At 41.8% G+C, this 10,865-nt stretch overlaps 1 protein-coding gene across 3 annotated transcripts in view; it reads right to left on the reverse strand.

The window, feature by feature from the left end:
* The window catches only part of ACSL5 (acyl-CoA synthetase long chain family member 5), a 32,734-nt gene extending 26,075 nt beyond the window's left edge, over window positions 1-6,659 (reverse strand). The window contains exon 1 of one of the 3 annotated variants that reach the window (XM_035132407.3): window positions 6,561-6,659. The gene's annotated coding sequence lies outside the window, so the exon portion shown is untranslated. Of the gene's footprint in view, window positions 1-1,927; window positions 2,053-6,476 lie in introns of those variants that run through there. The other 2 variants (XM_035132404.3, XM_035132405.3) reach the window with 2 other exon arrangements.
* Window positions 6,660-10,865: the final 4,206 nt, after the last annotated feature.

Here is a 10,865-nt window from a genome sequence, read left to right on the forward strand (position 1 = left end):
GGAGGGGGCTTGTTGTCTGCGCAGCCCAGACCCTCCATACACACTGCCCAAAAGTGCATCCCACAGAGGTCACTTCAGTGCTGCTAACATAGCAAAAGTAACAGGAAGTGAGATTCTTCAGCAGTTTGACTTCAGCCCAGGAGGCGCAGTCCATTGTCTCAAGACAGATGGATATCAACAACAATATTCAGTAATCTATTAAACCAGCTACTGCTAGTTCTTCCCATGCTTCCTGTCCCCACCTATATGGAGAACAGTCTTATATGGATTGAAATGCTCTCTTTAATGAACTATTATTTAATGGAAAAACCCTGTAAGTTTAAAATGGAGTTAAGGTTCCCTCGTGATGGCTCAAACGCTACAAAGCCAAGAAACTAGATGCCAAAGACTATGGCTTAACAAGCATGTCATGATGTTTTGCAGCACCACAAATTGTGCTTGCTTGCAACATGTACCTACACTTTTTCTTAATCTTTCTGGCGCAAATCCTGATGGGAGGAATGAATTATCTGGAACGAGCAAAGTTGCCCCACATTGTCCTGGTCCAGTATTGCCTTATGAAACACCTGAACATTGCTGTGTTGCCCAAGAAATCATCCTGCAAATTGGCCCATGCCTCTTTCTTGCTTGCATCAATATCTAGTAGGTTGGGCTAAACAAAGAGATGGGGATTGTCTCCAATTCAGTGGGGCAAGAATAACACTCCTGGTTGTGAGATGTGGAGTAGGAATTGCAGTGAAGAGCAGGGGGTGTGTGGGTGTGCTCACCCACAAAACACTTCCAAGTTTCCAAACATGCTCGTGGGTGCAAAAATGTTGATGAGCCACTTTAACTGTTGCAACCCACTTCATATTCCATAGGCATTGCACGTAGTACTCTTACTTTCCCAATTCTGCTCTCATGAACATGCATTCAGCATGCCTCCATTATATAAGACTTCTAGAAGGTATTCAAACCTCCTTTTGATCAAGCATGTCTCTCACACAGTACTTGTATATTACAAGTGTTTTCATTGCTCACTAGAAAGGCCACTTATCTGAAGTCTGATAAGGACAAAGATTGTCCAAGATTCAGTAACTTTACTCAGTTTTTATTTAACTAGACAAGCCATAGTTCAATGGCAGAGAGCATGCAGCAATTACCAGCCTCAATCCCTGCCATCTCCAGGTAAAACTCCTATCTGAAATACTAAAGAGCTACTTTCAGGCCGTGTAGCAGATAATAGTGAGCTAGAGGGACATGTGGCCCAACTTGACATGAGACATTTTTTATGTTCCTCAGCAAAGCAAGGTTAACACTAAACTATAAAGATTTCAAGCAAACACCTAGAAGTTATTCATCTTATGTACAGCAGCAACCAGACCATTCTTATTCCCCAGAACAAAACATAAAAAACAGCGGAAGCTTTCACTCAGCTTCAATTGCATTTTTTAGTCAGTCAAAACCAAACCAAAACCCCAGAGCTACACTACTATTTATATCAGCATGTCTGTGCTGCATAACAGGATAACTTAAGCCTTGACCTTTGAACCTCTGCCATAGAAACTGAATAAGCAACTGATACTATACCTTTGAGTTTGATTCTCATCTAGATACATAAATCTATGCAACAAAGGCCACGTTTCGAAGCATAAAGGGGTCTTGAGCAAATTACTGTTGCTAACCCACTACTGCAGAGTTGTAATATTACCACCCTCGACCTTTTTAACATCCTCTCAAGATACAAATACAACTGACTGAGTAAAAACAATAGCAATCGAGATTCCCCGCCAACAAAAAGAACCATATTCACACATCTGGTGAGCCCTTTGCTATCAAGCCACCATTAAAGGTATCAACAGTATGCGCAAGAGGAGGACAAAAACCAGGCACGCTTTAGAACAGAAATGTAACATATACTAAATCTGACAATGCTTCTCCCACTTACCAGCTAGAAGCCTCCCACCACACGCTTGCAACAAACTCAGACTCACAGCCTTAAATAACAGCCACTTCCAGGAAGTGCTGGGAACAGCTCGCATGAGAGGGAGGCCTCTCCAGCAGGAAGTGACTAATTATTCTCAGGCTATGCACATTTGCTTAGAAGGAAATCGCTCTGCACTCAGAGGGACTTGCTTGTATGTGCCTTACGTAGCTCCAGATAGCTGCCTGCAACAGGAAGGGAAGTGGGCAACCGCATTTAGGCTAAAGGCACCAGAAAATAAGCTAAGTTGTACAAAGGTCACTTTTATTTCCAGTTTAAGACATTCATCTCCATTTAAAAACAAACGAAAATAATTGCCTAGAATTGTGACAAGGGAATACAGAGTTCCCGCACAGGATAAAGAACTATTCTGAACTCGCTTACATATAATTTTTAAATTCACTGCAAAGAGGATTGGGTTTGTATGTAAAAGTCCAAGCGGCTCACCCCCTAACCTATGCATATTTATTCAGAAGTTCTACTGAGTTCAATGGAGCTTAATCCCAGCTGCACGGGATGGATCATGAATCGTATAACTCAGCCCCCGTCATCTGCATCTGCTTCTGCCCTCTTTGTCCCAGCTATGTTATGGTTTGAATATGATGCTAAACAATGACTGAGCACTGCCTTCCCCAACCTGATGCCCTCCAGTTGTTTTGGACTGCAATTTTACCACCTTTGACCATTAGTCTTGGTGCCTGGGGCTGATGGGAGCCCAAGTCCAGCAATGCTGGGAGGGCATCGGGTTGGGAAAGGTTGATTTAGCATTATGTGAAGGAGCCTCAGGCAGCTCACGGCAGCAGCGATGAGAAAGAGACTGCAAGCTTTGAGTTCAGTGATTTTTCATTAACTGTGGACTGTTGGAACCTGGTCAAACTCCAATTAGTTTTAGGGTTTAGGGAAACAAGCCAACCATGGTTTATCAAGCAGGCTTGTTTCCTTAAACCATATCTAAGATTTACCACTTATAGTTGTAAGTTGTAATAATAAGCTGCAATTACCTGAAATCAAAAGCTTTTGATCTCTTCCCTGCAGGCATAGTGGGAGAAGACAGGAAAGAAGGAGTCCCCAAAACAGATACATGCATGTAATACTAAACTCTGGTTGTATCCAAACTTGCCTGTCTGTTATTATGTCATTTTTGTCTCTTCATTGGAACTTGTATTCCAAGTTGCCAGCTCGTTTGTTGTCTCTGCTACTTTAAGAGTAACCTACAATGTAGCAGGTGAAACTTTTCTATCCCTGTTATCTCCACATCTGGAAACACCTGCTTAATTATAGATAGCCTATCAGGCTGTTAATGACATAGGTTCTCTTCATCAGCTTTGGCTGATACAGCAGCTACGGTTATTCCTGGAGCAAGATATATTGTTTGACCATAGCAGTTCAGGCAATGGTAACTTCAAGGCTGGATAAATGCACTGCACTCTATGTAGGGCTTCCCTTGTTCAGTCCATGAACTTTAGTTACTGCACAGGGTTTCTGGCTCCTTTAAAATAAAAGTTGTGAAGCAAAATATGCAAGTACCATTTAAAGGAACTGCTTTGCTAGCTATGAATCTGCCCCTGCCTTTCAGTGCTTTTAGTCAATAAGTGAAGTCAGATCTGTGAGTGCTAGAATGAAATGCAGAGGGTTCCCAAAAGAATACTTAAAAGGGGGGTTCTGAACGGAGCAGGAAGAGCTTCCTATTTCCTTTTTAGTCAGATTTTGGGTCTTCCTTGATGCACGTATCAGCCCAATGTGTTTCCCCCTCTCTTTTGTATATACTGTACATTTTTTGTTCTAGTTTTAAACACTCTGCAAATGCATATACAACAAAAATTCATCATTAGTATATCCGTATTGTAGGGATGCGGGTGGCGCTGTGGGTTAAACCAAAGAGCCTAGGGCTTGCTGATCAGAAGGTCGGCGGTTCGAATCCCCACGACGGGGTGAGCTCCCGTTGCTCGGTCCCAGCTCCTGCCAACCTAGCAGTTCGAAAGCACGTCAAACTGCAAGTACATAAATAGGTACCACTACAGCAGGAAGGTAAACAGTGTTTCCGTGTGCTGCTCTGGTTCGCCAGAAGCAGCTTTGTCATTCTGGCCACATGACCTGGAAGCTGTATGCCGGCTCCCTCGGCCAATAACGCGAGATGAGCACCGCAACCCCAGAGTCAGTCGCGACTGGACCTAATGGTCAGGGGTCCGTTTACCTTATATCCATACTGTAGGGAGGTTGGTATTCTGGTTGAGAAAGGATAGGTTAAATCAGCCCTACAAAGTGGTGCAGTATTATTATACTAATGTCATAGAACAGGGGGGCTGAGAGAGGGTAGCATAGCTGCCAAGTTCTCCCTTTTTTAAGGGAAATTCCTTTATGCTGAATAGGCTTCCTCGCGAGAAAAGGGAAAACTTGGCAGCTATGGAGGGTAGTGAATTACCACTCTGTATTCAGTGTTGTTATACAGCTCTAAGGAAACACAAACAGAGGAGGAGTCTGTCAAATTGATTTTAGCAGCAACATGGGGAGGAGGGGGAATATTTGCCTTCTCAACCATGAGGGGGGAATAGGATAATGGTGGAAGAGGTTGCTGTTGGTTTAAACTCTAAAATCATGAGTATATTCATGTCAAAGGCTCAACCCACCCTTTTTTCTCAAAGTAAAATAAAAGGGTGACTGACCCGTGTTGATAGCATTGCTGCAGTTACTGTGAGGTCTAAATCGCAAAGAAGCACATCAAATGTTCTGTAACGGTTTAATATTGAACTGATCCACATATGGTCACCTGAACTTGGGTTGCTGATAAACTTAAATCTCTTTTGATGCATGCATACACACCTGCTACCTGAAACGCCATCACTGAATACAGTATTGCCAGCCAGAGGCAAAGTGATGAAGACATTACAGTAATGTAACTGGTTTACAGCTCAGGAAACTTGAATTCTTTGCATTGTTCAGGGTTGGCACTGGGGGAAGGCAGGCATCTTGTGCTTTTCACAGCTGTGTGGCAGGCAGAAATTCAATTTCCGTTATGGGAAATGCTTCACCTGTTGACATTCTGCCTGTCAAACATCTAATAGTTTGTTGTGTGGTCTCTGATGGATATTTTGGGGGCCCTCCACCCCACCCACTAAAATGGCATACAATTTTGCGTACAACACCAAACGTATGCCAGTTGGTATTCCCTTTTGCATGTTAATTGGAGGGTCCAGTCGACATAATGAGGCCAGAAAATTCTGTTGAAGCTCTTGGTAGTGACCCTGAATACCATCATTTTCCTAGCAGTAGTACATTGACTCAGGCTAACACATCAAAATCAGAGCAGAAAAGTGGTTCTGCTTCCCATTATTCTAAGCATTCTGTTCACTATCCTTTTTTATCTTGTTGTGACATCATACAGCATGTGCTTTTGCAAACAGCTGTGGGAACTACTCTTTGCTCCTTGCTGGCAGTAAATAAGACTGCAATGAGTTTTCATTTCATTCATCATCGTGTGAAAGCATAAGGTTCCTTGGGGCAAGGCAGGATTTGAAATTGTACAAAAGAACTTTTTTTAAAAAAAAACCTAACTTCCCCAGTAAAACAACAATAAGCAGTTGTACTTCCATAATTAAATTTGTTGCCTGTGAGCCTGTGATTCTCACAGCTTTTCCAGACTGACACCTTTATGTCAATAATGCTGTGCAAGAGATTCAGAAGGATCGGGCAAAAAGTGAAGAATGTACCATACCCAATGTTACCTGAAGGTTACAACATCAGCGCAACACATGGGAGGAGAATCAAAGAGTTGGTAAAGTGACATAGGACAGAATTTTCCTGTTTAACCGATTGTATATGACCTGCATATTTGTATAACATTGTTAACTGGTACCATTTAACGCTGTACAAAGAGAAAGCTGTGTACGATTTGTATTTTGATCTATATCTCTAATTGCTATGTGTAGCTTTGGTTTAATTTTAATAATAATAATAATAATAATAATAATAATAATAATAATAAACAGTCACTGAAAGGTACAAGTGGAACAACTCTTCCTCTCACTCTCGAGAAAAGGACACAGTGAGGTTTTAAAAAAGGAATTAATTACCGTCGAGATTGGCTCACAAAGCAGATATAAACCATTGATCATTCAATAATGAATAATTCCTGGGGGATTATTACAGGAAATGAGAGGCAGACAGTCTCATGGCATCTTAAAAACTAATAGAGTTGTTATACCCTCTTAGAAGTCTTTAAAAAAAAACTTATGTCATGATACAGAAATGAAATTTTGGGTTCAGTGCGGTCTACAATCAGGTTTTTCATTTATGATTGCAGTCTTGTTTGTTAGATCACCTGCTCGTCATCAGATTGCTTTGTATTCACCCGACACTAGCAGTATTTTTATTATTTAGATATACCAATTCTTAATCCACTACAAGTGTTTAACAGCTATCAGCTATTTTGTTCCCCCATAATCTTTAAACAGCAAAAACTAGCTATTTAGCATCACTGGATGTTGACTGGGAGAGAGTTAATTTCAAGGCTTACCTTCTTCCTGTTGATCAACCACAAAAGTGAGTGAAAGCTTGCCCCCCCCCCCCACCGAGCCACACACTGAAGTTTAGCACATACTCCTCTCACAAGTAGTTCCTGGAGCTGATCTGCTTCAGTCATCCATGCTCAGAGGGCTCTAATAAAGTGACAGCATTGCACTCGGCAATCTTTGAACCTACCTTGTGGTAGGTTCAAGGGCGGGGCTTGACGTGATCAAACAGATGGAATAATTTGAGCTGGTGAAAAATGCCTGTTTAGCAAAAGGCTAAGCAGTTAATGTTTACGCAACAGCTCTACAAATTCGTAGGATGTCTGAAGTTGAAAAACCAGCGCTGGCTTTTGCCAGTTGCTCATCAGAGCACCTAAAGCAGAAGTATGTAACCCAGCATGCTTTTACTGGTGAATTTTGTATCTTTCTCATCAGAAAGCAGGGGAAGTTGTGTGAGGAGAGCCTCATCCAAACTATGTAGCAATGGCTGTACGCTGTTGCAATATGCTATGAACAATGTAGCATCACAGCCAATATTCTGAGGAAGGATGAGTGCCATGGTGATGTGAGTGAAAGATGTAACTGCACATGAAGAGAAACTTTTTGAAATACTGTACTGTATGGCAATCCTAGGCAGTAGGTACTTGCAGCTGGTTTCACCCTCAAGGCACCATTCTGTGACTAATTCTGGCTGGTGGATCATAAGGGTCTGGTGAACAAAAAAAGTCTATTCTGCAAGCCAGAAGTCTGCCCAATCCTGATCATAGAACAAACAAATAGGTTAAAAGGGGTCACAGCCTCAATGTAACAGCAAGAGGATAATTATATAACTGAAACCATCTCACACCAAAAAAACACCCTCTTTGACAAGCCAGATTGTCTAAAATAATAATCGTTCAGTGTTGGGTTTAGGTGGGCCTTTTGAGGGTGGCAAGGATTCGCAAATGTTGCTACAACAGCCAAAAATGTCCAGCTCCTTATGGACGCCCACCATATTTTAATTATGTAACTGGGATAGCGCAATCAGTAGAGCATGAGATTCTTAATCTCAGGGTTGTGAGTTCGAGCCCCATGTAGGCCAAAAGATTCCTGAATTGCAGGGGGTTTGGACTTAGATGACTTTTGTGGTCCCTTCCAACTCTACAATTGTATGGTGTACGTATGGAAATGGTCTTTTCCTGAAGCATAGAGCAATCCTATGCGTATTTACTCACAGCTATCATATTAGTATTAGTTTCTCATTAACACGTAGACAAGTTGAGCAAGTCTGTTCAGTCACCCTGTTATCTGTTCAGTCCCACCATAAAAGGCAGCAAAGAGATGCTGAGTGTACAGGATTCTACCAACACGGTGGCAAAACTTAAGTGAGTCATGCAAGTATGCCCCCTTTCCGCCTGGTTCTGTTTCATTCATTGATAGCAGTACAATACCAGGGGAAGGAGTCACTGAGCCTTGTGAGATATTTCATTGCTGATACAGTATATTACAGAATTCACCAGATATATTACTACTGAACATTTGTATGTGTGTGTACACACAGTGTGCCCCACATAAATTAGCTCAGCAATCTTTAAATATTCCCTTGAAAGTAGGTCAATATTATTTCAGTTGGAGTGTCTATGTGAGTTATGCTTGAGGGGTGGGATAAAGGTTCCTTCATTAATCAACTGATGGGGCAAGATTTCAACTGGGATTTCCTAGTCATTATGCTCCTATTAGTTTGATCTAAGTTATTTATATAATGCCTTCCATCTGAATTTTGCAAAGCAGTTTACATAAAAGAATGAAATTAATAAGCTTCCACTAAATATATATATACAATAAAGCTCCATAGATAAGCAAAAGCAAAGACACAAAACCTTTTTCGAAAGGTAGATCTAGACCACCAAATTCAAGTTTATCATTGGCTATTAGTCATGATCAGTATCAGAAGCTGCTTCTGGAACGTTTACTGTGGCTGCATATAAGTTTTTTGCAGCAACTGCACATTTTTGCTACAAAATAATAATAAAAATTCCTTCCAGTAGCTCCTTAGAGACCAACTAAGTTCGTCATCGGTTTGAGCTTTCGTGTGCATGCACACTTCTTTGGATACCTTTTAGTAGCACCTTAGAGACCAAGTTTGTCATTGGTGTGAGCTTTCATGTGCATGCATGCTACTGGAAGGATTTTCTTAAAAAAAAATGTTTCGACTATGGCAGACCAACACGGCTACTTAACGGTAACATTTTTGCTATTTAGTCCAGATTTACACTTTTGAAGAAAAATCCCATAATTAAAAAAAAACACCTGTTGCCAGTGTCCAAATCGTGATATCTCAATGACCTGTTTGCAATATTAACCCCCCCCCAAAAATATAAGGAATCTCTGTTGCTAGGAAACATAATCAGGAAAGTGCTAGTGTCTTCATGCCCTTCTTGTGGGCTTCTCAGATAGTAATTTCCCAGGGGTTGCATACTACTGCTGCTTACCCAGGAGGAAGGGGCGGGGGGGGGAGCTTGCTGCTGGTGCAGTGGCAGAGACAATCCGACATCGTACTCGCACCACACCAAGCTCAGCTCCTCCCACCCCTTTCAGAACACGCAGCACTGGGAAGTCAGGTCAGCAGTGCATCCTTGTCTGCACTACCAATCACTACTCTCCCCAGAGGCAACTGGTTGGCCACTGGGTGGGTTTCTGGTCTGATCAATCAGGGCTTTGCCTCCATTTTTATGTTCTTAACACTCCAGCCCTCAGAACAGGGTGGCCCTTTAGTAGCCCTGTGGTGGCGGTTTGGAGAAGAAAAGGCCACCTCACCGGGAGCTATGTGCTGGGAAGCTCGTGAGCTGTTCTGACTTATCTTTCTCGCCCCCTCAGGACAAAGTGGTCCTCAGGTAGCCCATTGGTGGCAGTCAAAGCATGTGGCCCTCAAGCTAAAAACATGTCCCCACCTATGTTTGGAAAGCATGTGTAAGGTAGTGTCAGCAACAGGAAGTGACAAGTGTTCCCTAAGAGATTTTAAATATCAGAGACTCAACAGGGACATTAAAGCGGAACCCAAGCATCTGCCTTAGTGGACTTGGACTTTAGGACTATTCATTGATTAAAAAAAACTGGTTCAAAGGGAACAAATATTGGACATGTAACAGCCAGACACAAATAGTTTAAAGATCATTCGGAAGGCTTCTAAGTCAGCATGTTGTTATCACCAGTAAAAGGCAATAAAAATGTAGCATTCCTTCCCCCCTCCAGTAAAGCTGCTTAGAAACTTTGCCACAAGTGCCCACCAAATACCGAACCTTTCTGTGGATAGTTAAATGATACTAATCGCACGTATTTCAAAATGAGCTTACATATAAAAAATCTACACATTTGAGAAGGCTTAACATTTCCGAGGTCCACCAATTGCAAAATAGCAGCAGCCTCCATAGAACCGCCACCAGGCTCACCATTCAGGGACTGTGGCAATGAGAACAACATACTGTGGATGCTACAACACATTCACGAGCTACACTGAGTTCAAACTAAGCTGCAATGCAGAAGTGTCATTTGTGAGAAGATTCCACATCATTATATTTTTGAAATGGAAGGCGCTGCTTTGACATCTCAGTTTTGAAAACTTTCTACCAAAACATTTTGTCACAGTGTGAAAACCGCTCTTTGTCAACCATGACCATGGGATCAGTTTCAACCATGTGAAGAGTGCAATAAACGGATTGGCTGAGCGCTGGCACTTATTTAAATCCCTGAATGTTCTGTTAACACCAAGGTTGCAGGTTCAATCCCCATTCATATTCCTGCCTTGAGATGATCCTTAGAGTCCCTTCCAACTCAACGATTCTATGATTCTATGAATATCCAGTAAGCTGTAGGGTACTATTTTCCATTCTTTGGATTACTCATGACGGGGAACCTCACAGAGGTTTGCACTCAACTCTTATTTAAGTCACAAGGGACATTATTATTTGCAAGCACATAATTGCATTCTTCTAGATTGTACTTGCCGTTAACAACAGAACACAAATAATACCTGACACTTCGCCAGATCCTGACATTTTGTAAACAAGGTGTTCCGTAAACACTCGTTTTACAGAAAGGAGTATACACACCAACATTTCCCTTGGATGTTTCCTGTTGGCTCAGTTAATTTCAGCAAGGTTTAGCAAAGTCAGCAGCAGCAACAACAACAAAAAACCTCTTCAAAAGTTTTAAACTGACCTTTTGACACATCAAGTAGTACTGCAAGGAAGCTGTTTTGGTGATCAAGGATTCTGTTAATTAGAACTGTTGATGAAATGTCATGCTACAGGCAGAGGTGTTGATATAATCATTTCAAGCAGTGGTATAAGTAACACAGAGAAAAGGATGACATAAGCTTTGCAAATTGGGAGAGCAGCTTAGTATTTCGTCCAGTG

The sequence above is a fragment of the Zootoca vivipara genome, chromosome 5 (genome assembly GCF_965207765.1).
Source record: "Zootoca vivipara chromosome 5, rZooViv2.hap1.1, whole genome shotgun sequence".
NCBI classification, from domain to species: Eukaryota; Metazoa; Chordata; class Lepidosauria; order Squamata; family Lacertidae; genus Zootoca; species Zootoca vivipara.